This window comes from Zeugodacus cucurbitae, chromosome 5, assembly GCF_028554725.1.
Source record: "Zeugodacus cucurbitae isolate PBARC_wt_2022May chromosome 5, idZeuCucr1.2, whole genome shotgun sequence".
Classification (NCBI taxonomy): domain Eukaryota; kingdom Metazoa; phylum Arthropoda; class Insecta; order Diptera; family Tephritidae; genus Zeugodacus; species Zeugodacus cucurbitae.
The window spans coordinates 5,841,906-5,855,223 of NC_071670.1; the positions used below are offsets into that span (position 1 = coordinate 5,841,906).

The 13,318-nt window shown below is 24.8% G+C and overlaps 1 protein-coding gene and 1 long non-coding RNA gene across 3 annotated transcripts in view; one reads left to right on the forward strand and one right to left on the reverse strand.

The window, feature by feature from the left end:
* The window catches only part of LOC105218554 (sodium/potassium/calcium exchanger 4), a 36,435-nt gene that overhangs the window by 8,273 nt on the left and 14,844 nt on the right, over positions 1–13,318 (reverse strand). The gene's annotated exons all lie outside the window — the stretch shown is intronic.
* LOC128921871 (uncharacterized) overlaps positions 1–13,318 on the forward strand; it is a 125,887-nt gene that overhangs the window by 7,429 nt on the left and 105,140 nt on the right. The gene's annotated exons all lie outside the window — the stretch shown is intronic.

Below are 13,318 nucleotides of genomic sequence, written 5' to 3' on the forward strand. Positions count from 1 at the left end.
AAATTCCATGTGAGTGAAAAATAGTTAAGAAAGTAACTTTAATGAAAATTGCTTTCGGATGATGATTTTATCGAAGAAAATTTCTTCTACGAAGCATAACATTATAAATGATTGAGTGAAAAAGTTTTGTGTCAATAAATTTGTGAATAAACTTCCATGTGAGTGGAAAATAGTTAGAATACTACAATTTTTTTGTGTTAGTAGCTTTTATGAAAGTAGTTATAGACTTCGGATGATATTTTAAAGAAATAAATATTATTCTAGGAAGCATAAACTTAGTAATGATTGTGTGAAAAAGTTACGAGTCAATACATTTTTGAGTGAATTTCCATGTGAGTGAAAAATAGTTGATATACTCAAATTTATTTTTGTATAAGCAGCTTGTAAGATAAAGATTTTATCTGTGAAGCATACAATTGCAAATGATTGAGTGAAAAAGTTTTGAGTCATTAAATTGTTCAGTGAATTTGAGTGAAAATAATTGTTTGAAAAATAAATTTTTGGTTATTTTAGGGTATACGAAACTGCTTTCGAAGAAAGTATTGAGAAAATATATTTTTTGTAGTTTGAAATTTTTTTAATAAAGAATTTTTTAGAATTAATTCTTTTTTTTTTAATTTAATTTTTATTATTTGAGTTTTAGAACCTATTTATGACATAAACACTATAAAAATAAATAAAAGCAACAATAAAAATAATGCAACACAAAAAAAAAACAAATAAATAACAACAACAATGACAAAAAATATCAATTCAAACATCTACATATGCGAACACAAATTATTCATTGACGAAGCGCCTACAAATTAGCAAACAACAACAACAACAATACGATGATTGTAATGACAACAAAAGGTGTCAATAAATTATTATTATTACTAATGCGCGCATATATATTTATTATTTACTTATCGGCGTGATTACAGCCGTATATTACAAGGAACAACAACGGCTAAATTACAGAAAACAAAAACAAAAACAACAAATCATTAACTAACAGCTATACTAGTTAGTATTATTTATTTACATTGCGAAGCTTGTTGAGTGCGGTCTGATGAATGATGAGTTTACTCAGTGTATCTATGGAGTGTTGAGTGTTCGTGTACTCGTAGCGTAGAGTGACAGGAGCGTCAAGAGCGGCGATATTTGAGTGAAATGATTTATGACTCTCGTGCTAACTAACACAGTGTGAGCATTGTTGGCCATAAATAAGCTAATGGATAGCTTTTAAAACAGCTGTTTAGCGAGTGCCGTTGTACTGACTGCGTAACTGTATATCTACAACAACGCTAATATTTAATAATTCATGTTAATTTTATAATCAACGCTCAATGTCAATTATTCGCATTACACACATATTCATACATAGTTGTTTATCGATATATACATATGTGTGTCTTTTTTTTTGAATTTTATAATTAGTATTATTTTATCATTATTAATTTCCCTTTTTCGCTTGCTACGATTGCGTGCGTTCTTGTCAACACCTTAAGTGTTGTTGACAAAAACAAAAAAAAAGAAGAAAAACAATATGAAATAATAATTTAAATAACAATTAGCAACTCAGTCACGCCGTTTCGATAGACCGTTAGTATCAATGATAACAAGTTGAAAATATTTTCCTATTTAATACAAATTCCATAGCAATACAAACAAATAAATAGGCGCACGTATTATATGATAAATTGTTTTTAGTTTAAAGTGCTGCAAAATACTGCCATATAAAGGATGTATTTGCGCTAATTAATGAAGCGAGGTTATAAAAAAATATAACAACCAAATAAAATAAATAATTTAAAATAAAATAAAATAAAATAAAATAAAATTCAATAAAATAAAATAAAATAAAATAAAATAAAATAAAATAAAATAAAATAAAATAAAATAAAATAAAATAAAATAAAATAAAATAAAATAAAATAAATAAAATAAAATAAAATAAAATAAAATAATATAAAATAATAAAAAATAAAGTAAAATAAAATAAAATAAAATAAAATAAATAAAATAAAATAAAATAAAATAAAATAAAATCAAATAAAATAAAATAAAATAAAATAAAATAAAATAAAATAAAATAAAATAAACTAAAATAAACTAAAATTAAATAAAATAAAATAAAATAAAATAAAATAAAATAAAGTAAAATAAAATAAAATAAAATAAATAAAATAAAATAAAATAAAATAAAATAAAATAAATAAAATAAAATAAAATAAAATAAAATAATATAAAATAATAAAAAATAAAGTAAAATAAAATAAAATAAAATAAATAAAATAAAATAAAATAAAATAAAATAAAATAAAATAAAATAAAATCAAATAAAATAAAATAGAATAAAATAGAATAAAATAAAATAAAATAAAATAAAATAAAATAAACTAAAATAAAATAAAATAAAATAAAATAAAATAAAGTAAAATAAAATAAAATAAATAAAATAAAATAAAAAAAATTAAATGAATTTATTTTAATTAAATTAAAATAAAGTTTTATTAAAAAATAAAAATAAAAAATTAGTTATAAATACAAAATGAGTAAAAAAAAAAATTATAGAAACAATGGAAAAATGAATAGTGTAAAGAATTATAAATTAAAAGTGAATTTTATTATATGATATTATTTTACAAAAAATAAAATAAAATATTTAATGAAATAATTCTAAAATGCATAAGTATAAAAACTATAAAAAAAATATAATAGTTAAAAAAAATAAATATTAAATGAAAAATTATAAAATAAATATAAATATTATATGAACAAATATAATTTAAATTAAAAAAATATATATTTATATTTTGTTTCAGAAACAAAATAATATAATTTCAAAAAAAATTAACTAAATAATAAAATATTTAATGAAAAAATGAATAGGTATAAGAATTATAAAAAAAAATAAAAAAATAATGACAAAATTATAAAATGAATATAAAATTTATTAAAAAAAAAATAGTATTTGTTTCAAAAACAAAATAATATAATTTCGATAAAAATTAACTAAATAATAAAATATTTAATGAAAAAAAAATGTATAGGTATAAGAATTATAAAAAAAAATAATGACAAAATTATAAAATGAATAAGTATGAAAGTATGAAAATTATAAGAAAAAAAAAATGATTTTTTTTTCCAAAAATCAAAAATAAAAAAATTATTAAATGAATAAGTAAGAAAATGTTAAGATAAATAAAAAATTAAATAAATAATGAAATATTTAATGATAAATTTATAAAATGCATAAGTTTTCAAATTATAAGAACAATATAATTCGTACATAAATACAAAAATTATAAGAAAAAAATAGTATTAAAAAAATGAAAAAAGTAAAATTATTAATAAGAAAAAATAATAAATAAAAAAAGTATAATTAAAAAAATAAAAACTTAATGAAAAAATTATAAAATACATAAAAACTTGAACTATAAGAAAAAAACAAAATAATTATAATTAAATAATTGAATATTGTATAACAATATAAAAATTTAAACAAAAACATATTTATGTATATATTAAAAAAAACATAATGAAATAAAAAAGCAAAAAATAAATATTAAAAAATGGGGAAAATAGTGATAATAATAATATTAAAAATTATAAATATAAATAAATTATATAAAAAATCAATCAAAAATGTAAATAAAAGAACGTGAATAATAATAAAGTATAGATATTATTCTGAGAAAATAAAAAAAAAATATTATTCTGACAAAAGAAATAAAATATTTTATTTTTTAAAAAATTAGAAAATCTTCAAAACAATTTAATAAAATTAAAAGTGTAGATATTATTCTGACAAAAGAAATAAAATATTTAATTTTTTAAAAAATTAGAAAATCTTCAAAACAATTTAATAAAATTAAAAGTGTAGATATTATTCTGACAAAAGAAATACAATGTTTTATTATTTAAAAAATTAGAAAATCTTCAAAACAATTTAATAAAATTAAAACAATTTAATGAAATTACAAATTTGTATAAAATAGTGTAAGAATTATAAGAAAAAAATTAAATTATAATTTAATAAAATAAAAAAAAATTAAAAATAATGGAAGGAAATAAAGTAAACAAAAAATAAATAATTAAAACAAAAATTGGTAATAATAATAAAAATTTTAAATGTAAAAAAATATTAAAAAAAAAATTAAATAAAATAGTTTGCGTTATAATTTTATTGTACAATATTATTTTAACTAAAAACAAAAAATATTTATTGAAAAAAAATAAATTTAAAATTTGTAGAAAATAAATATACTAAACTTTAACATTTTCCGAAAAGCAAAATTTTTAAAATATAAAACACTCTAAAAATTATTAAAAAATATTATATATTTGTGTATATGGTTTTTTTTCATAATTTATGCCATTGAACTCCGCTGTAATTCATTATTAATAATGTATATTTTTTTCGCATTACAACGCGCCACAATTAAGTCGTCATAAACCAATCACACTCATACATTTCTAGCCATACTTTTTGCTTTGTAGTCAATCATTTTCTTTTTTACTCAACTGATTGTGATCTATATAAACCCTATAAGTCGTCATAAACCAATCACACTCATACATTTCTAGCCATACTTTTTGCTATGTAATCAATCATTTTCTTTTTTACACAAGCGATTGTGATCTATATAAATCGTCAACACAATTTACGCATGCTTATCAGTAAACGAAAGAAAAAAGCAAAAAAATAATAATTTGCGAACCACTAAAATATAAATATATCTAAATCTTGATATGATATGTATAATATAATATATGCGATTGATCAACTGCTGCAGACGCACGCCACTCGAACACAATCGATCATCAACACCACGTGTAACGGCAAATAAGAGAATATATTTCTTTTTATTTAATATTTTTATATATACATATTTTTTATTTTTATTATATTTCTTTTTTTTAATTCTCCTGGCCGCTAATGCCTTGCAAGCGCAAATCACATTGTTGCCATATCTAATGCATTTTCGTAATTAATCATGCGAGCGGTGTTATCAGCATTTATTGATCATCTTTTTTTTATACTGATTTTCAGTTTATTGACTGTCAATGATTTTGATTGAATTTCTGTTTGACTGCTTTGATAATCCTTTGCCGAACTTATGCACACTTGACATTTATTGTACTTACATATATAAATCTACTCATGAGTACGTTGCAGTGTTGTCGCTCATTTTAAGACCCTCTGCGCATTTTGTGTGTGTACGCGCTTCACATCAAGTGTGTACGCTATAAATCCTTCATATTTAACTCAATTTATAATTATGTCATCATAAAAACAGATCGTTATATTATTTATTAATTCATCTAATTTGTAAATTTACTATTTTAAGTATTCATTAAGTCTCATAACTCTTAACTATTTATAATGACTGTCTATTGATAAGCAAATCACTTGAGTCCGGAAATTTCTGATACTTCATTAAGACGTTTTATCGCAACAATTTTACATGAGTAAGATTTTATAAAAGTGAGATGACGTCAAATTATTGTGTAATAATGATAAGAAAATAATTTTTCTAACTCTATACAAATGAATTGGATTTAAATTTTTTAATTGAAAATCTTCTTAAAAGCTGTCAAAAGTGACAGAAAAAGTGACAGCTGCCATAATTGATCTCTAGTCAAAATTCATCTTTAGTCAGCTGTCAAATATTACATAAAATGTGACAGCTGTCAAAATTGATCTTTAGTCAGCTGTCAAAAGTGACATTAAATAGATGTCAAACACAGTTGACAGCGCGTATGCGTAAATTTTTGTTGTCAAAAACAGCTGGTGACTCAAATCTGGCAGCACTTTTCTAGCAAAAAAGTCAACTCAAATATTTTCTATTAAATTTTTCATTAAAAAATAATTTAAAATTGCATAGTCTTTATATTGTAAAAACTTAAAATGTTCTGATTCGCTTCCTCATCACTCATAATCACACATAAAATTTCCTCAACGCATAAATAATTAATAATTAATGACGCACATTAAACATTGCAATTGTCATGCATTTGGCAATTAGCTTGACAATTAATAAAATTCACGAATTAAAGTTAATTTGCTGCATAATAATAACAACCTGTGCGCTGATAAATAATACATTATTGATTCGGAAAATAATCGATTGTGAGAAATGCATGCAGGCTTTTTGTGTTGTATCTGTTTAGAAAATTGTTATAATTATATTAAAATAATTGTATTTGGCGACCAAGGCGCGTGATAAACGCACGTGTATATTTCATTAGCAGCGTTGTCATGCATTTTGTATTTACTGTTAGTCAATTAGCTGATGCGTCAGCAAATTTGTTGACGTGTGAACATGCTTTATGCACTATTTAAATTACAAAAGTTTTACTAATTAAATTTATTTGCATTCAAATTTGTCAAGGAAGCGCTTAAATAATTGTGGATTGTTTGAAAAATTGTTTTTTTTTTATAAATTTTATTTTGTTCAGGATTTGAATTCATAATGCATTTTTCATATGTGATCTGCCCAAAGTGAGAACACGTTATAAGTGCATATCAATGTAAAGAAAACGATAACAATCGATTTTCGATAAATTTGTGATTTTCAAAGAATGTCACGTATAAATTCAAAAGTCTCATTTCTTAATTAACAAGATATCAGGTGATCCGAGTAGAAGTACTTTTTTCAATCGTTTCATTTCATCATGATAAGACGAAAATACACTTTCTGTAAAGAATGTGTTCTGCGCGCTTCGCTGAACTTATGGTCAACATAATCGGCTTACTGATCGTACTATTCGCCACCACAATCATCACACATATTGAGGCCCAGCATGCATTATTGCATAATATTCGACCGAATAGATCACATCCAGCACATCGTAGTGAAGAAAATCTTGCAGCCGTAGCTGAGAATATGCACGACGACGTTGGAGAGTCGGTTCGGCGCCGTTCGCAGCAACTCGGACTGATATATGGAACGACTTGGCGCATTTTACGTCGAGATCTTAAATTGAAAGTGCACAAAATACAGCTTGTGCGAGAACTGAAGCCGCTCGGCCTTCTTAAACGACAGCGCTTCGCTTTGTAGGCTCTTGAAAAGTTCCAAGAAGATCCGACGTGTTTGGTGAGCAGACGTTGTCACGTTTTGGTCAGATCGTGTAATATCACGCCGTTAGACTTTTTCCTGTGAGGATATGCCAAGTCTAAATTCTATGCAGACAATCCCGCTTCGATTCTGTCCTTGGAGCAAAACATCACTCGTGTCATTCCCCAGTTACCAGTCGATATGCTCGAACGAGTCATCGAAAAATGGACTCAACGTATGAGACTCAAAATGGATCACACGATAAATACTTATGCAGTACAGTTATATGCTCTATAAATACCAAAGCACTGCAAGCAATCGATGACATTGGATTTTCGATAATTCACAAGTCTGATTACTTAATTAACACATTATAAATACTTATGCCGTTAGTCTAATTTTAACTGCAGCCATAAACATACTTTTATTTGTTTTCCGATTGCTCAATTATCAACGTTTCCAGCTAAACTAATAGGCACTGACGTGTATATATTTATGTAAACAATTGTCAACTGTCAAAAATAGTTGGCATACGTCAACGCTTTCTTTTAATGCTGCTACTTCTAATTTTGCTCGTTATTATTTCCTTCTAGGTGTCATGGCACATTTCTTCCACTGTCTTTAATTTGTTTAAACTTTTTATGTTGTTTTTGCAAATATTTTCACTATTTTTTTGTTACCAAATTTATGAGCCAAGCGCTCAATGTTTGTTTTATTAATTTATGGTCTGCAAATGAACACCTTTTTAACTCGAAAATTTCAGATAAGTGTACCGCTACTTTATAGCAGCTTCGAGCGTTAGCGCCAGACAGTCAGTCAGTCAGTAGAGCAATTAATTAGTCAGTAAGCTGTAAATTTTCTGCGGAACACTGATAGTTTTCTTACTCATTGGGTTAATTCGATGTCTATTAACACATTCAAATGAATTTCCGCCAAAGCGCAAATAAAAAGGAACATAAATAAAGATAAAAAGAGGTAAATAGGTAAATACCGGCTTGCTATAACTGCAATGTTACAACAAAAGCAAACATTAAGTGTTGAGGGGTGGAAAAAGCAAACACATGGAAATTATCACAAAATTTGTCGTGACTTCAACTTTATTAATTATGCATTCATATTTTTACACTACACACGTTGCGTCTCACACTCTGTTTGCGTTTGTTTGTTTTGTAATTTTCTTATCACTCATTCGATATGTTCTTAGTGTGATTTTTAGTGGTATATTAACCTTGTGTTATATACCTAGTTATTGTCAATTGTTGCTTGCCAATATGATTATTGCTGTCAATTGCTTTGCTTTTTGCAATTCGAAAGCTTATAACGGTACTGAAGAAAGAGTTGCGAGAAATAATTTTCTAATCTGCAATACATACATGTGTCAAGAAGAGACAATGAACTTGTTAAAGCTTTCATGCATATGAAAGTTCGAATTCCAGTGAAAGCTTCGGAGCTTTTTTGCTCTGCGGATAACATTTTAATTTAAATTACATATGTGTGTATATTCTAATATAATGAAGAAACCAACAAAAGCTTTAATGCTTGTGAAAGTTCGAGTTCTAGTGAAAGCTTCAGAGCTTTATTTCACTCACTGATTTTGTTTAATTCGTAAGTCGAAGAAAAACTGGTATGAAACTTTCATGCATATGAAATTTGGAGCTTGTGAAAGCTCTGAGTCACTATTGTATTAAGTTTCAGAGCTTTCTTTATTAGTTGAAAAACATTTGAATTTGTTTTACATGCAAGTTCAAAAAATGCATCCCACTAAAGCTTTCATACATGTGAAAGTTCGAGTTCTAGTGAAAGCTTCCGAGCTTTATTGCACTGGGGAAATTATTTTAATTTGTTTTATGTACATGCACCAAGTATAGACTCCAGTAAAGCTTTCAGGCATATGAAAGTTCGAGTACTAGTGAAAGCTTCAGGGCTTTTTCTCACTGCGAAATTGTTTTTTTTTTTTTTAATTTTAATGACTGCATTACCTAAGAAGCAAAGAAAGAAAGAAAGCTTTCATGCATTTAAAATTTCGAGCTTTGAGCTTTTTAGCAGATTAAAGCATTTTCAAATATTTCAAATTTGCGGTAAAATGTAACGAGACAACGTTAAAAGCTTTTGGGGTTAAAAAAAATATTTTAAAAATGGATGAAAAAGCTTAAAAATTATGAAAGCTTATATATATATACTTTTTTTTAATATTCCAATAAAATATTTATTTTATATATTTTTTATAATCTTGCAATATTTCTATATTAATAACCCAATAGCTGTTATATAATAGCAAAAATCTTGGATATTTTTACAAGTGATTTCCGTGCACAATTATTGCCTCAATTTAATTCGCTTGAAATTATGGCTATGCATTTACAAGCCAAACAATAAAAAAAACCTTCGCTACACACTCGCCAAACCGGTCGTGGGCAGTACATACATATTTATGTTACTTAAGCCCTTTACTCGATGTTGCAGCAACTCATAAATTGCTGCTGAGTGCACTGAGTGAGAGCGTGAGTGGTTATGTGAGTTGTACAGTGTTGAGTAGGAGAATAGCACTCAAACTTGAAACACTAAAAATGAGTTGTGGGTTTGAATGGGAAGAAAGAAATAAAAATCAAAAGACTGTTGTTAATAAAAAAATATTTTAATATTTAAATTTAATATTTTTTATTTTGTGAGTTGAAAATTTTGTTACTTTTTGGTGTAAAATAAATGGAAGTTATTGTAAGTGTTTTTTAAATACATTTAACTAGTTCAAATACATTTTTTTGCAAAATCAAAATTGCCTAAATTTTTGTTGTAATTTTTTTTTATTAAAAAATATTTTAAATTAAACAATTAAAAAAATATAAAAAAATTTTAAACAAAAGAAGTGTAAAGTAAAAACAATAAAAAAATGTATGAAAAGATTTTAAAGAAGAAAATAAAAACATGAAACTGTGAATTAAAAGCAAATTAATTAAGAAATATTAAATTACAAAAATAAATTTAATAAAAATTTGAATTCAATTTTATAATTGTAAATTAAAAACAAATTATTTTAAATATTTTTCAAAAATAAATTAAAATTATTTAAAAATTGTAATTAAGAAAAAAACGTAAAATAAAAGAAATGAAATTTTAAATCAGAAAAATATATATAAAAAATTTAATCTATAAAATTGTAAATTAAACAAGTAAGTAAGTAAACTAAAACAAAAAAATATATAAAAATAACAAAACAAAAATTTATAATTGTAAATTCACAAAATTGAAAAAAATAAACTCTAAAAAAATTTAATTTGAAAACATTGTGAATAAAAAAATTAAATAAGAAACTGAAAATGACTGTAAAAAATTTGAATAACTGTAAATTAAAAACAAATTATTAAAAAAAAATAATTTAAAAATATTTTTTATAAAAAAATAAAAAAAAATGGTAATAAAATTCTGTAAATAACTGTAAATTGAAAACTAAATATTTTAGAAAAATTTTATAAAAAAAAATTTAATCATAAAATTGTAAATTAAAAAAAACTGTAAATAACTGTTAATTTATAACTAATTATAAAAAAAACATATAAATAACTGTAAATTTAAAACAAATTATTAAAAAAAAAATAAATTACAAAAAAAGTAAACAAATAATTTAATTCAACTATAAAATTGTTGATTGAAAAATAATTGTAAATTAAAAAAATATATTTTTAAATATAAAATAAAAAATATTTTAAATTTAAGTCACATAACAAATTAATAATTAATTATTAAAATCATGCTGCAACTTTTTGCCACACATCTGTAACTATTTAACATGTAGTTACTATAGTTCCACACGCCAAAACGCAAACGATTAGTTGACTGACCCAACAAAAGGTAACAAAATTAACAAAATAAAAAATATTGCCCTTCCACGCTTGTCAACAACAACAATCAATTGTTTACACTTGCTAGCACTGGCAGATGCGTTGACTTTGAAATTTTTTACATTCTTGTCATAGTGCCAATGCGGCTAACTACCGACTTTGGTTTCCATCAAACAATTGATTTCTTCAATCACTACAATGGCTGACTATTATTATTACTTAGTTCCAAATTACAATTACAATTTAGTTTTTCTTTGTGTTTTTTTTTCACAGAAGTACAGCGCCAAAATGGCCGTTGGCCGCAATTGAGGCCAAGCTTAATGCACATTTAAAGGCGCAGAATGCGAGTATGTTTGTTTGTGTGCCCGAAGGTGGCTGCCATAATTCTCATGCGCACATAAATAACATTTAATTGTGTGCATGTTAATGCTTTTGTTTACAATTTATAATAAAATATTCAAATGATATTTGCAAAATTCACAACAAAAAAATGCAAACAATAACTTGTAATGACAACAACTATTAAATTGTTGTTTTTATAATTTTAATCACTTTATAATTTTTTTTTAAATTTATTAATATTTATTTTTAATATTGCTTTGTGTCTCAACTTTTACCAGCACGCTTCACCCACATTTTTTTTTGGTGCACACGCAGCTTGTCAATTGCTGTTAAGCGTTTAATAAAAAATTGATTTTATTTAAATTTTTTTAACTCGCCATTAAACGCGTTTACTGCAAGTCAACGAAAAGTGTGCTGCGAAAAAAGAGAAATTATGTATTACTCATTTTCTTTGACTGCAGGCGTGCTTTTACCTCTGCTGCTTTGCATATTTCTTGTTGTTTGTTTCGATTTTTTACTGTCTGCGCTGGGCTTAATTGCTGCTGCTGCTCGAAACATAACACAAGTCGTCTGGCACACATTTTTAAAGTGGCCAAAACAAGTTTTCACAACAACATTTAATGTTATTGTTTTGTTTATTAAATGTCTTTTTGTTTTTCTTTTATTTTATTTTTAATTTTGTATTGCTTTCTGCGTGTGTTGTGTGTGATTTCGAAAATTAGCCACAATTCTTGCACTCATTTAAATAATTATTTTCTGACAGCTATGCGCCATAAAAATATTATTTATTTTATTGTAATTTTCGCGCGATTTTGGTGAATTCGCGGAATTTGTGAATAAAATAACAATAAAAACAAAAATAACAAAATGAAATGCTTCATAAAAAAATCTATAAAAATGATTTTGATTCTTTAAATGCATTTCATATTTTATTTCAAATATTCATAATAGTTTGTGATGGGAAATATTTGTTAATCAAAATATTGTTATCGATAATAATTAAAAAGAATTATTCCAAACATTAAGATGATAAAACAAGTAAGGAAATACTAAATTCGGGTGCAATCGAATATTTTATATTCTCGCAATTTATTGATGTGATTCGGCATAAATTCCACTAGAATAACGAAAATCATCATATATAGTATATTAAGGCTGCGGTAATTCCTGAACCGATTTCACTAATTTTCACCACCAACATACATTATAACTAAGATTATATACTCATTTAATTTGGCTAAAATATTTCATATATTAACCGATTTATAAGCTATTAAGCCCATCGTATTTTTGAAAATCCTACAATTAGCTAAATGGGAGCTAGAGGAAGTTTTGACCCGATTTTAACCATTTTTGGTACAGATACTCATTATTAATAGAAAAAGATTCCTTCTGAATAAAATTAAAATTTCTGAGCGTTTTTCCGATATTTTCGGAGAAAAATTACTCTTAGGCACTGAGTTTTTTATGTTCGATATGCGGGGCCTTGACAAGTTATAATCCGATTTCGAAAATTTTTCCACAAGTGATGCCAAAGCTCAAATACAGTATTTCTGTAAAGTTTTATTCTGCTACCATCATTGGTTTCCGATTTATATACTATAAAGTGAACGAATCAGACGGAATTCACAATTGAGCTATATGGGAATTAGGTGTGGTTGTGAACCGATTTCGCCTATTTTTCATCTGTGTCTTCCGGGTGTCAAGAAAATAATATATACCTAATTTCATTGAAATCGGTCGAGTAGTTTCTGGCGTTTAACCCATAAGTGGGCGACACCACGCCCATTTTTCCATTTTTTTTATCTGACTGCCATTTCTGCTGTATAATTTAGGGTTTCTCATGTTTTTAATTTTTTAAACTTTAAATTTTTATATTTTTTTTAATTTAACTTATGTTTTTAGTTTTTAAATTACTTTACTGTTATTATAAAAAGGATTCTTAATATATTTTTTTATTAAATTATTTTTCACATTAATTATCACTTTAAAAATATATTTTTTTAAAATATGCAATAGCAATTCCAAAGTAAACGTTTCAAAATTTATCGATAACACTTAATTTTCAACATTGCCAACATTTACATGCGG